Here is an 8,188-nt window from a genome sequence, read left to right as displayed (position 1 = left end):
GTCTCGGTTTACTTGCCTGCCTCTGGCTGCTCTTAGAGGTTGAGAGGCCCCTTCAGCATCTGTTGTGAGAGGATTTGATCCCTTGATTTGCCATCAAGCAGCTGTTTTCTACTTCGTGCCACTTTCGGACCATTAGTCCTTCAGCCTCATGTTAAAAACTATGTCTCTTAAAGCCTATACCCCTTCTGAGAGATATAAACTCTTGACTGTCATCTACACTTGATGGTTCTTATTTTACATGTGTTATTAAAATAGCTCTTCACATTGTTGACAGCTCCCTCCTTTTTCCCCACATCTTCCCAACCCAGCAGGAGCTGGATCCTATTGCTTTTCTACTCAGTCCTTCAAACTTCAAAGTTCTGGCTTCTCTTTATCTGCTCACTCAAACACATCTGCATTTCTCAGTATCATGGACACGGAGCCATGCTGCCCAGATCGCCTGGGGGAGGGACTTGCTGTCATAGCAGCTGTGAGTACAGACAAGAGACAGCTTTCAGCTCAACCTGGTGTGGCCTCGGCTGTCCCTCACATAGGATCTGTGCCCTTTCCAGGACGCATATCCAGTGACTGACTAAGGCAGGATACAAAGGGCTGGTCATTGTGGCCGAATAAAGGACAGTTCTGATAGGTTGTTCCACCTAGAGAGACCCTCTTGGGGGCGGCATTGCAGCTCAGCTTCTCCCTTTGCCTAACCCTGCTTCTTCCACACTCCTTCTGCAGGTGTGTGTTCCAAGCGCACTCATTCCTCAGTGAACATCTTGAGCACACAGCTCTGTCTCAGAGGCCACATCCTGAAAAACCCAGACTCCAGCATGTGGGGTTTTTTCTTTATTGCCTCTCTTTTCACACTGCGTAGTTTACCTTGCTCATCTCATCCACTGTGGCAATGTCAATTACCTCTGTTACACTCAAGTCCGTATCTCCTGTCTAGATCTTCGTAAATGCTGGATGTGCATATTTAGGCTTTTTCTTTACATTCTACTTGGATGGCCCATAAACGTCTTAGATTCAAGGCAACCAAGACTGAATTAGTTTTTTGTTTTGTTTTTTTTCCAATATGTTTGTTCATGGGGTTCTCAAGACAAGAATACTGAAGTGGCTTGCCATTCCCTTCTCCAATATTTTGGTCCCCTGATGTGAAGAGCCGACTCATTGGAAAAGACTGTGATGCTGGGAAAAATTGAGGGCAACAGGAGAAGGGGGCAGCAGAGGATGAGATGTTTGGATGGCATCACTGATTGAATGCACATGAATTTGAGCAAACTCTGGGAGATGGTGAAGGACAGAGAAGCCTGGTGTGCTGCAGTTCACTGGGTTGCAAAGAGTCAGACACGATTTACTGACTGAACAACAACAACGATTCTTCTTTTTAATCTTCATGATACTTTTTCTCTGATTTCTTGGGGGCAAATATCGCTCTCTGTGGAGGACAGGGGTTTGGATCACTGAAGTAGTAACATGATACTTCACAGGGAGATGGGCAGAGCATCATTCTTGGTGATACTATAGTCTCCTCATTGGCCAGTCTCGAGAAATTTCTTTCTCATCCACCAAAAACAACAGTAGAAATTTAGGTCAAATCTTATGTGCCTTGACTGCATGTAAATAAGCTTAAACCCATTACAACATTTTTTCCTTTTTTAAATATAATTTTTAAAGATTACTTTCCCCAATTGCAGCATTTTTTTTGAAATGTATAACCAGCAGTTTGGTAAAATGTTGAATCACTGTGACATTGATCTGGGTGTTACTGTAATCGCTGGCCAAACGTACATGTTTTGGGAAGGTTCTGTCTTTGTAAAAGATTCACCCAGTTTTCAAATCTTCTCTCTTATGACATTTGTACTGTTAGCATTTGTGTCGTGAAAGAGAGTACAAATAAACACATACGTAACAAACTAGAATTTGTTAGTGTGACCTTAGCAACTAAAAAGGCAGCTGTACTTCATTGAAGAAAAACAGCAGCAGCAGCAGCCCTCTGTGATGCAGGTGAATCCTGAGTTGCTCTAGAGCTTCATGATACTGAAAACCATTTCCTGGACAACCGTGAAGGGGAATGGTAACATAAGACATAGCTAAGACAGCTGCCTGAATCTGCAGCTCTATGGGTGCTTTTTATCCTGGGACCCTCCTATCTAGCAGATCCTTCAAAATGACCATCACTGTCCTCTCCCAGCCCAGCCTTTGAAGACAGCACCTGATTATCTCATGGTTTCCCTGTGTCATCCACACAGTTTATGTCCTATCAAAATGTTTCCATTGGCAAGTGTCCAATTATGAAAAGTTTTACATTTTGGTGGCTCTTAAAAGTGTTTTATGGGCATAAATAATGAAGATTTAAAACTTTTAGTATCTAAAGAAGTACCAATAGACACATGCCCTTTACTTTTAATCTCACCACTCTCAGATACATGCCATCTTGAAGCATCTTAAAGACACTTGCAGTCTTGAAAAAGCTAATTTAACTTGCATTATCTTGGTACTTAAAGGCAAAGTCCTGTTTCTAATGTAGGCGGTTTGCATTTATAAGTTCTGACAAGCTGTTTGGTACCAGACAGCCAAAAGTGATGAACAGTCTCAGCAGATTAAAATGTAAATTTGATTGAAGAAAACAATCTACAAAAATTTATGCTTCTGTATAATCTATGTGATTAAATGTTACTTGTTTCAAAGCTAGTGTTTCTGACACTTCCAATTACAGCTTTTGGAAGTTTTATTCCACATCATTTAATCTATTTTAAATAACTCTCCCTTTTAGGCTCTACACATAGTAATGCATGTTAGGCACGAATCTCCAATACAAATTTAGAAATAATCTTTGTCCATTCTGCACCAAGACTCATTCTATAAGGAGATAACAAGCTTTAAAAGCTAAGTATTCAATCCTCTTTCTTATACTGGACCTCAGTATAGCTATAATTGTCCTTTTTTTTTTTTAATTGTGGTAAAACACAGAGCATAACATTTATTCCCCTAACCACTTTTAAGTGTGCAGCTCACTGGTATTAACTGTAGTCACATTGTTGTGCAATTACATGTCTAGAATATTTTATTTTGAAAAACTGGAAATCTGTATCCCTTGAACAGTAGCTCCCATTCCCCACTCCACCCAGCCCCTGGCAACAACCCTTCCACTTTCTATTTCTGTGACTTTGACCACATTAAATACCTCATATACAGGAACTCCTACAGTATTTGTCTTTTTGTGACTGAATTATTTCACTTAGCACAATATATTCAAAATTCATGATGCAGGATTTGTAGCATTTATAAGCTTTTTTCTTCTTTAAGGCTGGATGATATTCTGTTGTGTGTATACGCTATTCTGTTTATCAGTTCATCTGGCTATGGCCATTTGGGTTGCATCTCTTGGCTACTGTGAACAATGCTGTATTGAACATGGGCGTGCAAATATCTCTTCAATTTCTGCTTTCAGGCCCTTTGGCTATACCCAGAAGTGGGATAGCTGGATCATATGGTAATTCTATTTTTAATTTTTGAAGAAAACCCCATACTGTTTTCCATAGAGGCTGCAGCATTTTATATTCCCTCAGAGCTATTGTCCCTTTTATTACAGATTACAAAAACTAAATATTGAATGATGTTAATAATTATTAAATAATAATAAAATACAGGTAAGATTATTCAGTTCAGTTCAGTTCAGTTGCTCAGTCGTGTCCTACTCTTTGCGACCCTATGAACCACAGCACGCCAGGCCTCCCTGTCCATCACCAACTCCCAGAGTTCACTCAGACTCACATCGATTGAGTCAGTGATGCCATCCAGCCATCTCATCCTCTGTCTTTCTCTTCTCCTCTGCCTTCAATCTTTCCCAGCATCAGGGTCTGGCTGTCATATAACTGAGTTTTCAGTGCTTTGCATTAGTTTGAAGCAGTACATTTGGTGGTATGCCATTTTGCCATGCTGTAGTTTAGTTTTGTTTTTATTCATGGATTTGGAATCTCAGAGCACTGCTCTACCATGTGCTGTGTGCTGTGCTTAGTCGCTCAGTTTCAGTGTGTCCAGCTCTTTGCGACCCCATGGACTGTAGCCCGCCAGGCTCCTTTGTCCATGGGGATTCTCCAGGCAAGAATACTGCAGTGGGTTGCCATACTCTCCTCCAGGGGATCTTCCCAACTGAGGGATTGAACCCAGGTCTCCTTCACTGCAGGCAGATTCTTTACTATCTGAGCCACCAAGGAAGTCCTGCTCTACCGTCAACTATTATAAATGAGACTTCCATGTATTTCAAAGAAAATTATAAGCCAAGGAAAAGAAAGAAAATTGCCATTTCCAACGGTTATCTTAGTCTGAGGAAAATTCTCTGTGAGCTGCTAGGGTAGAATTTGCCTGATAAAGCCCCATCAAGTGAGCAGGATCACCTTTTGGCATTGTTGTATTGACGTCTTACCTGGGATGTGACATTGCACCCCTGCCTGGTACTTCTGGGTCACTCCTGTTGCAAAAAAGCTTCCTGGATTCATCACAGCTTCACTTGGTGGAGACACCCAAGTATCGTTGGAATTTACGTGTGTACGTGTGTGTGTGTGTGTATTGTTATTGTCAGAACTTTACCATGGTTTTCCAGAAGATAAAATGATTTCACATATATAAAAACACTTTTAACTCCAAATTGATCTGTACAGTTAATGCAATTCCTATTAAAATTCAGCAAGGTTTTTTATAGACACAGATAACCTTTGAAAATTCACATGCAAAGGCACAGAATATAGACTAGATAAAATAGTTGTGTGTGTGTGTGTGTGTAATAAAATTTTATTAAAATATAAAGGAGATAGAGAAAGCTTCTGACATAGGCATCAGAAGGGGGCAGAAAGAGTACCCACTTTCTAGTGTTAGCAATGAAGTTATATAATCTCCATTGAATCCAAAGAATGTCTGGAGATTGTAAAGACCTCACCAGACCTAGTCCCATAATTTACTTTTTAAGATAACAGAATTGGCCAGAAGGTTTAATCCAGTGACTGTCCTCAGGCAGGATACATTATTGTTATATAATCCTTGTAAAGACCAGGTCTACTCCCATAATTTACATTTTAAGATAACAGAATCAGAGAAGGCAATGGCACCCCACTCCAGTACTCTTGCTTGGAAAATCCCATGGATGGAGGAGCCTGTTAGGCTGCAATCCATGGGGTCGCTAAGAGTCGGACACGACTGAGCGACTTCCCTTTCACTTTTCACTTTCATGCATTGGAGAAGGAAATGGCAACCCACTCCAGTGTTCTTACCTAGAGAATCCCAGGGACGGGGGAGCCTGGTGGGCTGCCGTCTATGGGGTCGCACAGAGTCGTACATGAGTGAAGTGACTTAGCATACTCCCATAATTTACATTTTAAGATAACAGAATTAGCCAGAAGGTTTAATCCAGAGACTGTCCTCAGGCAGGATACATTATTGATATATAATCCTAAGGAATGTAGAGAAGGAAAAAAAGTTTGTCCTTTCTTCCTCCTTGAGAATTCCAGACCCCTCTTTCCTTGAGGACCCCTAGACTCCTTATCAACCTGCCTAGGAAATGACTCTCTCATTCCCCCCTTTTCTTTTAGGAGAATTATGTTGCCTAGGGAAAAGGAGCATCGTTCTCGTTCCATTAACTGCTTCCGAGCTGACAAGGGGTGTTGTCCCTAAGTTGGTGAGGTAACATATTCTCCTAATCCTCATATTGAGGATATCTGATCCAGGGGCCCCAAATAGTAGTTGGAGGAAGCTACAGCAGTAGCAGGAGTTTGAGCAACCATTTGTAACTTAAAAGCTTTCATGACAGTTTTGAAAAAGAAGAATCAAGTTGGAGAAATTACCTAATTTTAAGACTTACTACATAGAGTCAAGATAATTGGCAGAGAGTAAGTACATAGATCGATGGAACAAAACAGAGAACCCAAAAGCAAACCCATACAATACACCCAACTGATTATCAAAAGCACTCTAATAAAGAAAAGCCCTGTATTATCACAAAACCCTATTTTTATCGATTTCAGCCTCTCTGCCTCTGGATTTTTATTTGTATCATCGATTTCAGCCTCTCTGCCTCTGGATTTTTATTTGTATCATCTACTTCAATTTGCAGTGCCACCTTCCCAGACTGCATGCTTCTCCCCACCTTCAGAGAAACCTTCCCTGATCATTCCGGCCTGAAATAGTATTTTCTACTTCTAACTTTAGGAAGAAGCGTTTAGAATTTCTGGTCAAGGGTCTAAAATGGGAAATTAAAAGATATTATAGTATCAAAGATTAAAGCAAAAGACTAAAGTAGGGTAAAACTCAACTGCAGAGTTTGCCATGGCCTGATTTTTTCTGCCAAGTTTTAAAACTCTTCTGACGAGGGCCAGTAAACGTGTTGAGGCAAAGAGCTATTTCTGTCTTATTCACTGCTAAATGTATCCCTTTATTTGGCACATGAATTTGCACATTGGGCTTACTAGGCATCTAGGCAGGCCCTGAGCCCAAAAAGGCAAGCAAAGGCCAAACACAACTCTTGAACTTCTGTGTTTTCACTACACCATCTAGTTCTCAAATCAATTACCCTCAGGAAGTATTTGTTGACAGACTGAATGGCTAAATTGAGGTTACAGAATGAGGGAAGCAATAGGAGTCACCCCACAAAGACTGAAAGACATTGCATAATGGAGTATTTTCTACCTAACATTTGTCTAGCCTCGACTTCCCAGAAATATAGCATGCACGTTTCAGCCAAATCTTCTGTTTGAAATAAAAACAGGTCTCTGGCTACTAAACAGTCCCAGCATCAAGGCTCAAGTCTCTAGTAAAATGGCGATAAGACTAAAACAGAAATCTCTTTTCTTTGAGGTTTCCATGTGGCTTCACACCTGCCAGTCCCTGAATGGCTTCCCTACTGAGTGGGGTCAGACACACAGTGGATGTGCCAAGTAGACAGTGTACTGTAGCTAATTTTAAAATGCACAAGTGCCTTGAAGAATGCCAAAGGTGGAAATGTACTGCCTCAGGATACATCAGATAGAATCATAAACACTCAAACATCCAGAGCAGTGCCAAACCTGGTCTCCAGACTGAAGCCCTGAAAAGGAGTTGTGGGGCTTAGTTTCCTTAGCTGTTGTTGTTCAGTCACTATGTCGTGTCCGACTTTTTGTGACCCCCATAGACTGTAGCCTACTAGGCTCTTCTGTTCATGGAATTTTTCAGGCAAAAATACTGGAGTTGGTTGCCATTTCCTACTCCAGGGGATCTTCCCAACTGAGGGATTGAACCTGTGTCTCTTGCATCTCCTGAATTGGCAGGCAGATCCTTTACCACTGTGCCACCTGGGAAACCCCATGTAAATTATACCTGAACATAATTGATTTTTTAAAAAGAATAATGAGAACCATAAAAAAGAAAAACAGCAATGAGAGTGACCATTGGTTTGGTCTTGAATAGAAGCCAAAGCTTGACTTCCAATACAAATTAAAAATCTGACCATAACTTCAAGATAAGTATTCTGCTGGCCTGTTCTATCCAGGTGCAGCACTCAGAGACTGGCATAATACATTGGAAAGCCTTTTTTTGCTTCTTTACAAAAAATTAGACTTTTTAAAATCCTCCTCCTCCTTTAAAGCTTTTCAGGTCAATTTCTCCAAGCCCTAGGGACCACAGAGGTTTGATCATGATGCTAAGACCGTGCTGCTAACATCCCCAGAATCTATAGAGTAAAAATGCATCTGGGCATAGGACCACAGGCCTGGGTCTGGAATGCTTTCCTGCTGGTTTCTGGCCATACATATAATGTGTTTTCTGGCCATACACACTAGATCTATGATGAATCATCAGCTCGGAAACACTTTCTACTTTCAAATCCTGTCCTGAACCATTTGGCATCATTTCTTTTCCTTTAGAATTTTTGTGCTCATTGTGAGAGTGAATGAATTTGGTCTTGTTAATAACAATGCCTGATAAACAAAGGACTAATGCTAATAACAAAGGACTGATTCTGAAGCTGAAGCTCCAGTACTTTGACCACCTGATGCGAAGAAGTGACTCCTTAGAAAAGACCCTGATGCTAGGAAAGATTGAAGGCAGGAGGAGATGGGGATGACAGAGGATGAGATGGTTGGATGGCATCATTGATTCGGTGGACATGAGTTTGAGCAAGCTCTGAGAGTTGGTGATGGACAGGGAAGCCTGGCATATTGCAGTCCATGGGGTTGCA

Source organism: Bos javanicus, chromosome 12 (assembly GCF_032452875.1).
Source record: "Bos javanicus breed banteng chromosome 12, ARS-OSU_banteng_1.0, whole genome shotgun sequence".
Taxonomy (NCBI): Eukaryota; Metazoa; Chordata; class Mammalia; order Artiodactyla; family Bovidae; genus Bos; species Bos javanicus.
The sequence above is the reverse complement of the archived record's forward strand: the minus strand, read 5'-3'. Positions refer to the sequence as shown.